The following is a 16206-nucleotide window of genomic DNA, read 5'->3' on the forward strand; positions in this document are numbered from 1 at the left end:
ATAGCTTTGATTTCTTCATCTGAAAGCTGTTTGTTCATATCCTTTTATTTCAATTGGAGAATGACTTGTATTCTTATTTTACCAATAATTCAATCAATTAGCTTTCTATATACTTGAGAAATGAATCCTTTATCAGAGAAATTTGTTAATAAATTTTTCCCAAAATTGTCGTTTCCCTTCTAATCTTGACTACATTGGTTTTGTTTGTACAAAAGCTTTGAAATTTAATATAATCAAAATTGTTTATTTTACATCTTGTAATGTTCTCTGATTCTTGTTAGGTCATAAATTCCTCCCTTCTCCATAGATCTGACAGGTAAAACTATTCTATATTCCCCAAATTTACTTACGGTGTCATCCTTTATGCATAAATCATATATCCATTTTGACCTTATTTTGGTATAGGGTATGAAATATTGGTCCTGTCAACTTGGACTCTGGAGACCCGAAGTTTAGTCAGCTTGGAAGCTGTGTCGAAAAAACACAGAACTATTAAATAGTCAAAATCACTCTTTAATCAAGGGCAAAAGGGGTTCAGCGCTAAGTAGGCCTCGACAACAGAGCTGCTCACCACACTCGACTGCACAGTCTAAGGATTGAACTCTGGCCACTCTGGTCACTGACCCCTGGGAGTGCCACCACTCAAGATGGACTCCAGGGAACAAAAGGATTTGGGGAACCTATATGCCATTTGAGGAGTCCAGGGGCAGGGAAAGACGACTGACATCACTATAGCTACAAAGAAAATGGGAGTGTTCAAACTACACTGACTGTAGCCCAAGCCAAGTGACACTTTAGTGCAGTAGGCAGCATGTCAGTCTCCTAAACTGAAGGTCCTGAGTTCAATCCTTGAAAGGAGGGTATGATACAGTGGGAGAGCCTTCTGGGGACCAGAAGAATCACTTGGCTTGGACTTGGCCCCACCTAATAGATTGTCATTTAATTTAGGGTCCATTATTCAGTCTGAAACTGTTGGCCTGAGATTCCCTTCAGGGTGGATTCTCAGGAGAACAGGGAACAAGCTTTGGGGTCTCCAACTTACAAACTAGTCCTACTAGGCTATAAGTTTAGAGTTTCTAAATTCCATGTTGAAACAAGCAACTACTCCAATATCTTTGCCAAAAAAACCCCAAATGGGGTCAGGAAGAGTCAGACATTACTGAACAGCAATGTCAACCTGAAAAAAATTCAACTACTTATGCAGATATATTGGGCCAGGAGAATATAACCTTGGAAATCACCTAGAGCCACAACTATTGTGTTTCCACTGAACTAGAGTAAAAGGGGGATGCCTTCAATAGATTTTTGGAAATGGGAGGCTAAACAGCTGGTTACTGGGGAGTTCACAGACAGCTGGGAAAAACAAGAGTCTGAGGCCAAGGCAACTAGAGGCTTCTTTATTTTTAATTGTCCTTTTAAACTTCTGTCTTCATAGTTAATTCAATCATTATCTGTGTTTTATATTCTTTATTTTAACACTGGGAAAGAGTCAGTCTGGAGATTCTCAGAAGACAATGTCATCAGCAACTACATATGAATTTGTGTTGGTGGAGATGAAAGAGAAAAATATATATATTTAAAATTCTTAGCAGTTGTTAACTTGGAAAAACACAGAACTGCTAAAGTAAACTTTTGCTAAAACCAAATTTTTTATTTTTTTTTTAAACCCTTACCTTCCCTCTTGGAGTCAATACTGTGTATTGGCAGAAGAGTGGTAAGGGCTAGGCAATGGGGGTCAAGTGACTTGCCCAGGGTCACACAGCTAGGAAGTGACTGAGGCCAAATTTGAACCTAGGACCTCCCATCTCTAGACCTGGCTCTCAATCCACTGCCCCCTAAAACCAAATTTTTAATCAGGGAAAGAGTGAGTAGGCTGTAGCTAGGAGCCAGGAGTGGCCTAACTTACAATGGATACAAAAAGGGTAGCTCCTGCCAGGTGTTGGTCTTCTTAGGAATGGATCTCTGATACAATGGGGGAAACTTCTAAGACAAAAAGGGTGATTGAGGATTTGAGCATTTCCATCACTCCTATTCAGGACACTTAATGGACTCTTGGTGATCCCTTTTTCTGTCTAAGACAAGTTCAGTTTTGGACTTCCCATAAAGGCAAGTTCTCTAGGGAAGAAGGCAAACTTGGGGCTCTCAAAAACTCAGTATTAATAATATGTCTTCATTTTTTATTAGTACCCTGCCTTAGCTCTGCATTCCTTAGTTTCCCCATATACACTTTTCTGTCAGTCAATCTCTTCATGGAAAATGTTTTTTATTAACTCTAGAAGCTTTTTGAAGATTATACTTCATAATCTGTCTTGACTACAGAAACATCCACGCTTCTTTTCAAAAAGACTTTTGACTTTGACTTTATAGGCTGCAGTGTTCAGAAAGCCAGTTTCTTTCTTGTGAATTAGAAGGAATGAGTAGATTTCCAAATATTTGTCAATCAACCAATAAAAAATGTTTAAGTGCCTATTATGTGCCAAATACAATACTAAGAGCCAGGGATATCAAAATATGTAAATGACAGTTCCTGCCTACAAGAGCTTATAATCTAATGGGGAAGTAAACATGCAAACAAATCTATATGAAGCAAGTTATATACAAGATGAATAGGAAATAATGAACCCCAGGAATGCACAGAAATTGAAAGAGATTAGAGAAAGCTTCCTATAGAAAGTGGGGTTTTAATTGACCCAACCATTCTGGAGGGCAATTTGGAACTATGCCCAAAGGGCGATAAAAGACTGTCTGCCCTTTGATCCAGCCATAGCACTGCTGGGTTTGTACCCCAAAGAGAAAATAAGGGAAAGGACTTATACAAGAATATTCATAGCTGAACTCTTTGTGGTGGCCAAAAAATTGGAAAAGGAAGGGATGCCCTTTAATTGGGGAATGGCTGAACAAATTGTGGTGTATGTTGGTGATGTTATTGTGCTGAAAGGAATAATAAAGTGGAGGAATTCCATGGAGTCTGGAACAACCTCCAGGAAGTGATGCAGAGTGAAAGGAGCAGAACCAGGAAATCATTATACACTATGAACCTTAAAAATTCCCAGACCCTACTTCATAAGATTGGATTAAGACCATTCCCCATTTGGGCAGTGAACTCTACTTAGATCAGGAATGTGAGGACTCTACTTCACCTACTTAAGTCTGCCCTAGGGGAAGATAAAGTTGTAAACTCTTTTCTGAACAATGAAAAGTACTTAAACCCATACTTATAATAAGGCAAAAAGTTCTTAAGCTAAGTACCTATAAAGGTCAGGCAACTTGTGAATTTACAAAGAAAAAAGAGCTGAGAAACTTACTCAAAGCTTTCCTGGTGTGAATTACTAAAAAATTTACACCTTCTTAGGTGTGGACTAAGAATGGTCTGTCCTTTGAAAAACATCTACTGTGATTGGTAGATGGGAGAACTTAGGGGCGGTGACATAGGAGAAAATTCCCTATATAAGGAGATGAGAAATCTGAGAAGAATAAACAGTCTCTAAAGAGGCTGTTGAGAAGAAGAGTCTCTAAGGAGGCTCTGAAGAGAGTCTGATGGCTGGCTGAACTGGTGTCTGAATCCTTGCTTGAACAGATTTTATGGTGAGTGATTAAGAACTGACTGATCTTTCTCTTAAGACTCAGGTCTAGGCCATGTTGGCTTAAGGCCCTTCATACTTATTCCTTTCTGATTCTCTCTCTCTTTCTTTAATTCCTCATTGTATTAATTAATTAAAATCTCTATAAAACCCAGTTGACTTGGATATATTCATAATTGGGAATATTTCCCTGGTGACCACCTTATATTTGATTTAAAAACAAGAAACTGTAGTAAAAACATATTTTCTACGGTCACAATTTACTCATCCACTCTTTTATCTATCACAATTTATATCTTCCACTATTTTAATCACTACAGTTTATGACACCCAACCATTTTAACTCTTACAGTTTATGGCTCCCACTCTTTTAAATCTTACAACACAGAGACTGATACACTGTGGTACAATTGAAGGTAATGGACTTCTCCATTAGGGACAATGCAATGTCCCTGAACAATCTGCAGGGATCTAAAAAACACTATCCACAAGCAGAGGATAAACTGTGAGAGTAAAAACACCAATGAAAAGCAACTGCTTGACTACAGGGATTGAGGGGATATGACTGAGGAAAGACTCTAAATGAACTCCCTAAGGCAAATACCAACAACACGGAAATGGGTTCGAGTCAAGAACACATGTGACACCCAGTGGAATCTCTCTTCGGCTATGGGAGGGGGGGGAGGAAAAGAAAATGATTTTTGTTGCCAATGAATAATGTTTGGAAATGACCAAATAAAATAATGTTTTTTAAAAAAAGTGGGGTTTTAGTTGGAACTTTAAGGAAGCCAGGGAGGTTAGTAATCAGAGCAGAGAAGGGAAAGCATTGGGAAACAACCAGAGAAAATGCTTAGAACTGAGAGATGGTCTTCTTCAGGGGAACTGCCTGGAAGCCAGTGTCAGTGGATGAAAGAATGGTTGGGGAGTTAGGTTTGAAGGGCTTTGAATGTCAGACTGAGCATTTTGTATTTGCTCCTAGAAACAACAGTAAGCCACTGAAGTTTATTGATTAGGGGAATGATATGGTTAGACCTGCACTTCAGGAAAAACACTTGAGTGTTCTTGCCTACCTGATGAAACCTCAAGCTTATTTTGTTCCCTAGTCATGTTTTATCCCCTAACCAATCCAATATTCTTTAATCTCCCCCCTTTTATTTGTGTTCCTCAATCCCCCAGACAATCTCTGTGTCCTTCAGGCTTCCTCTTTCCAACCCTTCCTCCCTAGTCTCTCCCATCTTCTCTTCTCCCTCAGTGTCCTCACCAATTCTGTGTACCTCACTCCCCCTTTTCTGTGTCTCCTCTCTCTCCCTCAGTTTTCCCCCTCACCTAGTACCTTTTATTGTCTCTTTTTCTTTCCCATCTTTTCCTGGGATATTCACTTCATTTTCTTATTCTTTTTTTGTAAATCCCTCTTTCTCTGCTTCACATTACTTCCCCAATTTACCCCATCTATCATCTTATCTCTACTCTCCTTTTCTTCTCTTTTTCTTTCCTCTCTTCAAAAGCATTATAGGATGCTAGCTGGAAATCTAGTTTAGATCAATCTTACAGATGAAGAAACTGAGGCCCAGAATGACTTGTTCAGGAAATGAATTGTCTCAGGTCACATTGGTAGAGATAGTGGACATGGGCTAGTGTTAAGGAATCCAGAGGACTCCTTGTTTCTTCACTTCAATTCCTTTTTTCCTTTGCTACAATTCTATATCTCTACTACAGTGCATTTTGGAGAGGAGTGAAGAAAATTAATATTATGCTGTATCATTTGTTAACTAACATTACCCTGTAATCCATCCTTTTCCCCATTTGGTTAGACCCCATTTATGATGGCACTCAATAGCTAATCAATTTAAGTCAGACCTTCACCCCTCTGTTGGGAGGAGGCTACTCACTCTTTTTTTTTATATAGCCCTTACCTTCCATCTTAGATCAAGACTGAGAAGAATGGTAAGAGCTGGGCAATGGGAGGTTCAGTGACTTGCCCAGGGTCACACAGCTAGGAAGTGTCTGAGGTCACATTTGAACCCAGGACCTCCCATCTCTGGACCTGACTCTCAATCCACTGAACCACCCAGCTGTCCCCATACCTACTCTTCTTAAGTTTCCCACTCAACAAGCTGGAATTGAAGCAAGGTACGCAGCTCATGAGATAACCACTAGGGGGTGACAAAGAGCCAACAAGGACTCAAGTGGTGAGCAGAAACTTAATTGCTTCTTGCCACTTTCTTGCTCTAGAACCTACAATGACTCCCCCTTTTCCTATTGCATCAAGTACAAACTTGCAAGAATTTAAAGATTATCTATAACTTGACCCCGTTCTACTTGTCCAACCTTATTTCCCACAGCTCTCTCAACAAGCCAGTTCTTTACTATCACATAATGTTGTTCATCCTTTGTTTTGAAGAGGACCTTCATCATCTTATGGGGCGATCAAGGGGTGATGTCTTAACTCTCCAGTGAACTGGATTTAAGTGAGGCAGAGTTGCACAAAGTCTTCAGCCTCACTTTCTTCCAGTCATCCACATCCAGTGGCAAGAGAAAAGCCAAGAAGACTGGTGATGGCTCTGGATGCAGTGGATGGCCTTGGCTTCCAGGCCTGACCAAGGTCTAGGCACTCCCTATGTAGCACCTGCTTCCCTCATTTTCATGGCTTTGGGGAACAAACTGTTCTCATTCGCCCATTCCTCCCAGGGAAGTCTTCACATACTTAGGACAGACATTTCCCTGACTTACCATGGCTTTGAGTCCTGTTGGTTACCCTCAGTCACCTGATTGTACATGCTATAGCTTCTTGGAGCCATCAGTGAAAGTTGGATAATAGGTGGACACCAAAAGGGACTAAGCAGCCCTGAAAAGAGCTCAGTAGGCCCTCACTCCAGAGGGGCTAGTACTGCCTGAATACCCCATATACCCCAAATACAAATAAGAAAACAACAGTCCCTTGATAACTCCTATAAGACCCTGAGAGGATTCTCCTCCTTGGATTGTCCTTTAGATTCCAGATAGACAGAGAGATACACCTCCAAGCTATGCCATCAGGTGGTATCTAAGACATCTACCTGTCGTGTCCCCTAAACTGTGAGGGTCACCCCATATGTCTTCAGGCAGACCCCAGTCAGATGACCAACCCCCCCCCAGCCCATACCTCAGTGCATACCCCTCTAGAGTGACATCTTCAGTGTGGCCCCAAATCACATCTTCACTGTTTTAAAGAGTAAAAAGGACCCCAGAAATCATGTCATCTGGGAGGCAGTCTTCCTGGCCAGATTTAACATTACCTTGTGAACGAATAAAATTTCTCTTTTTATTTTTAAGCTAAGTTTTGGAGTCTTGCATCCTTGCAAAAGATACCCTTCCCGAACCCTGGAGGGGTTCACCTCAAGCCCCACACAACACCTGCTCTCAAGGAGCTTATACAATATAACAGGGAAAGACAATAAAGAGGAAGCTGGAAAATGGTGGAAATGGGATGACAGCCTTGTTTCAGGAAACCCCAAACACCCATGTCCTATGGGAACTTGCCTTCAAAAAGCTCCCAGACTTACTCTTGTCCCATTGAACAATAAACCATCAAGTACCATTGCGCCCCCTGGAGAAGAATGACAGATAGAGTCAAACTTTATGTATGCTTTTTCTCTTCTAAGTTACTCCGATTGTATCTAGGCTGCTTTCAGTTACTCTAGCCTCAGTCTACAACCTCTTTCCCAAGCCTCTTTGTAACCACTCAGTTGTCCTTCCTTTCATATATTCTCTGAGATATAACCTCAAGTTTTTTAGTTCTATGGAAACTCCCATTATTGGTGTTTTTCTGGGAGACACCATTCCCAGAGGCCCAGAGCCAGGCTCTGTTTGGTGGCCATAAGAGCATTGTCTCCCTGGTCCTGAGTGACATGCTCAGGACCACTTGAGTGCTGTGTTTTTCCAGGTTGACAGGTGGTACCCACTTTGGGGGCATCCTGTTCCCTGAAAGTGAAGCTAAGCAGGGCTTGCAGATGCAAAGTAGAGTGAGTGATCTTGAAAGTCTAATTTCAGTCACCTATAATGGAAAGCTTTGGGCAGAGTTGAGTGTCCCATCCTCTGGCCATCCAATCTGAGAGCAGAAGAGGCTAAGGGAGTTGGAAAGTGATGAGTATGAGTTGGGTTAAATAGCTTGATGAGGAGATTTCCATCGATCAGTGTAAACTAGAAGAGGCATTTTGTTCCTTGGAGCTGAGACTATACTAAACGGCAAATGCAGAGTACATCAGTATTGTAATTGTTTCGTTTTGCCAGACTGCTTTTTTTCTCTTTATTTCTTTGTTACAAAGGATGATTTTCTAGGCAGGGACAAGTAATGTATTCAGAAGCAAAGGTGACATAAAAAATAAATGGCATCCATAAGAACAGTTTTTTAAAATCTGATCTATGAATTCATCCATGTAGGGGCTCCCAGGTAGGAACTTACTCAAAGTAGATTGGTACCTTTTCTAAAATGGGTGTCTTAAGGAGTAAGCTGCCCGGGGCACTGAGGCTTAAGTGAATTTCCTGGAGTCCTATAGCCAATATTTCAGAAAAGGTACTTGAACTCCAGTGCAACAAGGCCAGGGTTCCCCCTATTCCCAGCAACAGAAGTCTGTTTTCCAAAGGCAACAAAGCTATTCCTGGGACCTAATTGGTTCCTAACTTCCTTAGTGACTTCCTAACGAAATCAATCAGGGGCACAAAAAGTTGCTCCATTTGTGGAATCTATGTGAAGTCAAGCCCCTCAGTCTTGGTGGATGTCTAAAGAGTGCATGAGTCAATGCACCATGCCTACTATCCTGGTGAACAGAAAGATGAGTTTCCATATTGAGGAAAGAGTGGCATATCTACTGAAGCTAAATACTCCTGAATCCTTGCTGGGTTTCTTTCCTATGGTGGAGCTAAGTAAATCTTTTATCAACCATTCAATGACTTTCAGGCTCTTTATTTAGTTCCAAAATCTAATATGAAGTAGCAGAACACCAGTGTGAGTCCAGTTCCTAACATTTGGCATAGTCAGTAATTTGGTTGAAATGAGATGAGATGACCTCATGGCTCACATCAAGACTGAGTCAGCAAGGGCACTGCAAATATGGAGGGTGAGGCAATCAGAGAATGGTATCACCAACGGGGGAAATTTGAGCAGGCAATAGGGACAGTCAGTGACTTAGGCAAATGCTGATGTTATTGTGAATAGGTACTCAGCTAATGTGAATAGGAATCTGCCTGCTTGCTAAGTGGGGCAAAGGAGAATGACCTCATCTCCTGGAGGGAATTTTGGGGGTTGCTCCCCCAAAATAGAGTTTATAAGAAAGCAATGGATGGCTATAATTATGTCTATCTGCTCCTTAAAATATTGTTAATCTTCTCTCTTGAAGCTGGAAGCCAGAAGCACCCAAATTGACCAACTTCTTGGAGAGTCCCCAAGGAGACTTGAAACTTGAAGAGTTCCATATGAAGTACAGTGAAAAGAACTGGGAGAATGTTTTTTTTTTTTTAATATATTTTATTTGATCATTTCCAAGCATTATTCATTAAAGACATAGATCATTTTCTTTTCCTCCCCCCCAACCCCCATAGCCGACGTGTAAATCCACTGGGCATTACATGTTTTCTTGATTTGAACCCATTGCTTTGTTGATAATATTTGCATTAGAGTGTTCATTTAGAGTCTCTCCTCTGTCATGTCCCCTCAACCGCTGTATTCAGGCAGTTGCTTTTTCTCGGTGTTTCCACTCCCATAGTTTATCCTTTGCTTATGAATAGTGTTTTTTTCTCCTGGATCCCTGCAAATTGTTCAGGGACATTACACCGCCATTAATGGAGACGTCCATTACGTTCGATTATACCACAGTGTATTAGTCTCTGTGTACAATGTTCTCCTGGTTCTGCTCCTCTCGCTCTGCATCACTTCCTGGAGGTTGTTAAGAACTGGGAGAATGTTTTACACAGTAACAATGGTGTATGAAAATCAACTGTGAATGACTTAATGGATATCAACAATGCAAGGGTGCAGGAAAACACTGAAGGACTCAGGACGGAAAAGGCTATCCATAGCTATAGAAGGAGTCTGAAAGCAAAAGGAAGCATTTATTTCCTCTATGAATTTTTCTCTAATGTAAGCAATATTTGTCTTGTTTCACAACATGCTGAACAGAGAAACATGTATTATATGATAACCCATGCACAGCCTGTACCAGTGATGGTGACCCTATGGCACAGGTGCCAAAAAGAACATGCAGAGCCCTCTCTGTGGGCACACCTGCCATTGCCCACCAGAGTTCTTTACTAGAAAGCCAGAGGGACTCTGGATGGAGCTGTTCCCCTCCCCCCTCTCCATGTTCCTGAGGACATTCCTCACTTCCCCCTCCCCTCTGCCCAGCAGCCCACTGGGAGCACTTCTTCCCTACGCTATCTGGGGTGAGGGGGAGCAGGGAGCTGAGGCATGGGGATAGGGGGACACTCAATCTCTGGGGATGGGTAGACATGGCACTCATTCTGGGGAGTAGGGTAGAGGTGGGGCCCAGCACTCTATCTCTAAATGACTTACCATCATTCACACACACACACACACACACATACACACACACACACACACACACACACATATCATATTACCCACTGTCTTGGGAAGGGGGGAGAGGAGGGAAAGAACACAGGTATATTATTAAATATATTTATAATATAAATATAAATATAATATATTTAAAATATAATAGAAATTAAAGTATATTATTATTAAACTTTTAAAATTGTATTGACATGTAATCTGGAAAAAAATGAATTTAAAATAGAAATAAAGAAACTTGAAGAGTCTTAAAGGTGACTAGCCTTGAACTGAAACATTCTCACCTCTCACCAACTCTGCCCCTCCCTTCAGACAGGGCAAGGAGTCCATCTCCACCAATAAGGAGAGAATCCCATGTCAAAGGGCCTTGAGATAAGGTCAAATGGAAACCCTTAGCCACAGAATCCAACCCATACTTGAACTGGAGTCTGCCATGAAAATCCCTGAAAAGTAGTCATTCAACTTGAGCTTGAAGACATACAGGGAAATATACCTTCTAATGTCATCCATTCCAATTCTACCTTTCATGAGTAGTTAGTTCTGCCCTCTGGAACCAGTAAAATAAGTCTAATCCCCTTCCTATATAACAGTGTGGAAAATTAATATTGAATTGTAATGATTTTTATGTGAAGCCTTTCTTAAACCTCAGGTTTTCAAGGTCAGCCAGCTTCCATGTCATTTACTCTCAGGCCTCTAGGCATCTCACCAGGCTGGCTTTTGGTACTGGCAGGGTGGAGACCTGCTGTTTATTTATCTGAAAAGTTAATAAGCTCTAGACACTAAATTGTCCTACAGTGGCCCAGCCATGTGGCCAAGAGGAAAGAGCTTCTTGGCATCCTTAAGAACTGCCTCTTCCTGTGATGAAGTAATGAGGGATGAGTTGGGGGGTCTCGAAGTCCACCTCCTCAGTGGCTATTTGCCAGTTAGAGATGTCTTGGGATGTCCAAGGCAAGGACTGAGTGATGAGGTCAAAAAAATTATATATTGTCATGCCCAGGAAGTTTCCGCTCTCTTATCTGGCCACTTCAGCTCTTTTGCTCAGCTCTCTTTTGCCCCACTTTTTGGAGTCCCCACTCTTTTTTTTTTTTTGCCTTTTTTTGCTCTCTTTGGCACTGTTCCTATTGGCCAGTTTAGGTTGTCTTGAGTGGTTCATTAATAAATTAACTGGAGCAATGGTAGAAATTACAGACAGGCAGATTTAGACTGGACACAAAGAAAACTTTCCCAATGATTGGAGGCATCCAAAAGTTGCCTTTTAAGGCATCACTAGAGCTCTTCAAGCAAAAGCTGGATAACTACTTGTTAGGTGTATTGTAGAGGGGATTCTCAGATAGGTATCACTCTGGCTTCCAAATTGTTGCAACTTAGAGATTCTTCAACTAATCTATCTAACTATCTAATGGATAACCATTCTCTCCTTCTTACCCTCCCACCTCTAGTTTCCTATTCTACAGATTAAATTTCCTAGTTCCTTTACCCTCCTCAATCCTTTTAACTATCCTGCTTGCCTTCTTGATGTGCTGCCCAAAACGGAACAGAATATTCCAAATGTATGCTAGCAGAGTCTTTCTTGTCTTGGACACTATGCTTCTTCGCACAGCTAAAGGTCATATTCCCCTTGTTGGAAGTTAATGTCACACTGTTGGCTCATATTCCATGTATATTTTCTAAAATCCCCTGGCTTTTTGGTGGATCTTCTTGGGAGACCTAAATATTTTTTCCCCCATGACTAATAATATTTAAAGGAACAGGTAGATAAAATTTCTCCTGGTACTATCTCTCTCTGAAGAGAACAGAGTGATCAACCTTTGGCCCCAACCTTCTGCTTCCTTTTCTGGAAGGAATCAAAGTCTCCCTAGGAAAAAGGTGGGAAGAAGAGACTCTTGAGATAACTATTCTCACCTCCCTGGGAACCACATCTAGACAGACCCACAGACCTACTTATCTACCTGGTTAAAAAACAAAATGGCACATCCCCCTTCCCCCCAAATACACACACCATATCCCATGTACAGAAACATTTCATTGGTTGTCCCTCATACTTGGGATTCTCCCTGTCCTAATCTCTGCCTTCTGGTTTTTCTGGCTTCCTTCAAGTCTCAGCTAAAAATCTACTTTCTGTAGGAAGTATTTCCCAATGTTTAATGCTAGTGGCTCCAATTCATCCTGTATCTAGCTTGTTTGCACCTAGGTGTTTGTGCATTGTTTCTCCCATACATCTTGAGTTCTTGAGAGTCAAAATTGAGTTTTTGTTTGTTTGTTTGGTCTTTTTATGTATCCACAGTGCTTAGCACAGCTCTCTCTCATCACATAGTAGGTGCTTATTAAATGCTTGCTGACTTGACTTGAGCTCTGCAGATTTATTTTGTGTCCTGACAGTTTGCTTGAGGAAACAGTAGATGACACAGTGGATAGAGGGAGTCTAGCCTGGAATCTAGAAGACCCGATTTCAAATCCACCCTCTGACTGTCAATCCACTGAGCTACCCAGCTACCCCCTAAGAGTTTTTTTTTTAGTTATAAAGTTTATCAAATGAACTTTATACATCTACTTATATAGTCATATAGATTTTGTTATTAATGTGATTTATTATGCCAGTTGTTTCCCTAATATTGAATATGACCAAATTACTTAATCTCTGTTTGTCTCGGTTTCCTCCATTGTAAAATGAGAATAATAATAACACCTACCTTGCAGGGGTTTTTTGTGAAGATCAAATGAAATTATATTTATAGAAAATGCCTAGCAGGGGGAACAGTGAGGTGGCTCAGTAGATTGAGAGCTAGGTCCAGAGGTGGGCGATCCCGGGGTCAAATCTGGTCTCAGACACTTCTTAGCTGTGTGACCCTGGGCAAGTAACTTAACCCTCATTGTCTAACCCTAACCTTTCTGCCTTGGAACCAATGTACAATATTGATTCTAAGATGGAAGGCAAGCGTTTAAAAAAAATGCTTAGCACAATACCTCGCACAGAATAGACCCTATGTAAATGCCTATTTTGTGCCCCACTCTCAAGAAATTAATTATTTTAACTTTGTCAAGTATTTTAAAATGTGTTTCTTCTTTGCCAATGCTATTTCCCTCCACTTTCCTCTACTCCACCTACCCTCTAGCCTTGACCTACAGAAGCCCCTAGAATATTTTTACAAGATAATATATTTCTTTTTCTTGTCTTTGTTAGAGGTATACTATATCAAATATTTCTAGCAATATGCTTAACAATGGACATTTTTGCCCCATTCTTGATTATATCAGAGAAGTTTTCAGTGTTTCTCAATTACAATTAAGGCTAAGTCTTAGATTTAAGTAATTATTCTTGATCATGTTAAGGAGATTTTTATTTTCTTTAGGGTTGTTGTTGTTTTTTAAACCCTTACCTTCCATCTTGGAATCAATACGGTGTATTGATTCCAAGACAAAAGAGTGGTAAGAGCTAGGCAATGAGGGTTAAATGACTTGCCCAGGGTCACACAGCTGGGAAGTGTCTGAGGCCACATTTGAATCTAGGACCACCCATCTCTAGGTCTGACTCTCAATCCACTGAGCTACCCAGCTGCCCCCTAAGAGTTTTTTTTTTAGTTATAAAGTTTATCAAATGAACTTTATACATCTACTTATATAGTCATATAGATTTTGTTATTAATGTGATTTATTATGCCAGTTGTTTCCCTAATATTGAACCATTCTTGCATTCCTAGAATAAAGGAACTTGATCATATAAATTTTGGGGATATATATATATATATATATTTCTTAAATCCTTCTAAAGTATTTTATTTAACATGTTTTCATCAATGTTGATTAGTTATTTTATTCTGTAGGTCTTTTTTTTTCTTTCTTTTTAAAAACCCTTAGCTTCTATCTTAGAATCAATGCTGTTGTATTGGTTCCAAGGCAGAAAGAAGAACGGTAAGAGCTAGGCAATGAGGGTTATGTCTTGCCTATAGTCATACAGCTAGGAAGTGTTTAAGGTCAAATTCGAACCCCAAACCCCCCCATCTCTAGGCCTGGCTCTCAATTTACTAAACCACCTAGTTGGCCCCTCTAGTTCTTTTTCTTCTTTGTTTCTCCTTGGTTTCAATATGAAGACCATACCTGGAAGATTTTGGTAAAGTATATTTGTAACACAAGTGTAAGATGTATGTGTGCCCTGTACGCACACATGTAATATTTGGAGTGTTGCAATAGTAATAGAAATCCAAAGGGTTTCTTATAATAAGTTCCTTAAACCTAGAGAAGGCAGATTATCACTTTATTAATTACCCAGCAAGGGAGTGTAATATTTTATTTGTACACCAGGTGGTGATGTATCCAAACCATCAACCAAGTGGTTTCACCGCAGAGAATAGCACATGCCATCATCTCTGTAGTGTACATAGCTAGTCAAATGTCACTAGGAGAAAAGTTAAAACCTTTGCCTGCTAGATTCTTAATTTAGACTACAGGGTGATGAAATATGACTTGGGATTATTAAGAATTTTTAAAAAATCGTTTGTTTTTCCCTTATAGGCTACAGTCAGAAAAAAAAAAACATAAATTTCTAACAGACTTGAGGGTAAATTAGTTCATTCTTTCCCCAAACCAGGGCTTGGATTAGGAGAGGGAAACCAGGTATTAGTGAATTGCATGAAGAGCAGTCCTCCCTTTCCTCAATTTCCAATTGATAACGTTCTCAAAAACTGTTCATTCTTGGCAACCAGTTTTGCTGCTGAGAAATTGAAAGCTGTGCCTGCCCACTCACATGGACAAGGAGCCCTAATTCAGCTGCCCTTTGCCTCTGTTCCCTGAACCCTGAAAAAGAATAGCTGATGAGAAAAGTCTATTAAAGGGATAAGAAATGGAAGTGGCCTCCACGCTGATATAGTCTTTCTGTGTCCTCTCACTTTGCTTCTCCCAGATTTCTGCGGCAAAGAAAATGATAAACAACAGAAATTAGACAACTGAAGAGAAGCAACAGAGCAATCTTCAAAAACTGAGTGACTTACCACTCTCTCTTTTCCCAGATTTTCAATAATATTATCCTTCCAAAGGGAAATTAATAATAACTCAAATAAATAAGAAGGCAACTTGTGGCTACATATTACATAAAGAACATTTCTTTGTATTTTAAAAGTTTATGAAGCCTAAGGAGTATTTGTTCTTTAATGTTCATAGAAGTCCTCTTGTGAATCCATCTACATTCTGTGCTTTTTTTCCCTTGAGAATTTAATTATGGCTCACTCAATTTCTCTTTCTGAGATAGGCTTATTTAGATGACCTACTTCCTGTTTTGTTAGTTTTGGTTATTTTATATTTTTGTTGTAGTATGAACCTATTTTATTTTGGCTTTAAATCTTGATTTCACATAATTTAACTTAATAAATTCTGATAAAGTTCTTTACTTCCTTTCCACTCATTATGAATTCAATCATTTTATTAATTTGATTTTGCTCTCTTTTTAAAAACCAACCAAGCCAATGGTTTATCAATTTTGTTAATCTTTTCAGAAAAACAGATCTTGGCTCTTTCTTTCTTTTTTTAAAATTCTTTCTATCTTGCCTTTAATTTTCAAAAAATTTTCTTGCACTAATTTTAGAATTCTTAATTTGCTAGTTTAAAAAAATTTCAATTAAAAAAAAAACCCTTACCTTTCTTCTTAGAATCAATACTGTGTATTGGCTCCAAAGCAGAAGAGTGGTAAGGGCTAGGCAATGGGGATGTTAATTGACTTGCCCAGGATCACACAGCTAGGAAGTATCTGAGGCCAGATTTAAACCTAGGACCTCCCACCACTAGACCTGACTCTCAATCCACTAAACCATATAGCTGCCCCCTTACTAGTTTTTTAGTTGTTGTTTTTTTTTAACCTTTATCTTCTGTCTAGAATCTGTTCCAAGACAAAAGAATAGTAAAGGCTAGGCATTTGGGGTTAAGTGACTTGCCTAGAGTCACATGACTAGGAAGTGTCTGAGGTCACATTTGAACCCAGAACTTCCCTTCTCCAGGTCTGACTCTATCCACTAAGCCACTCTGCTGCCCCTAATTTTTTAGTTTTTTTTTTAATTATATGCTCAATTTATT

This window comes from Monodelphis domestica, chromosome 4 (assembly GCF_027887165.1).
Source record: "Monodelphis domestica isolate mMonDom1 chromosome 4, mMonDom1.pri, whole genome shotgun sequence".
Classification (NCBI taxonomy): Eukaryota; Metazoa; Chordata; class Mammalia; order Didelphimorphia; family Didelphidae; genus Monodelphis; species Monodelphis domestica.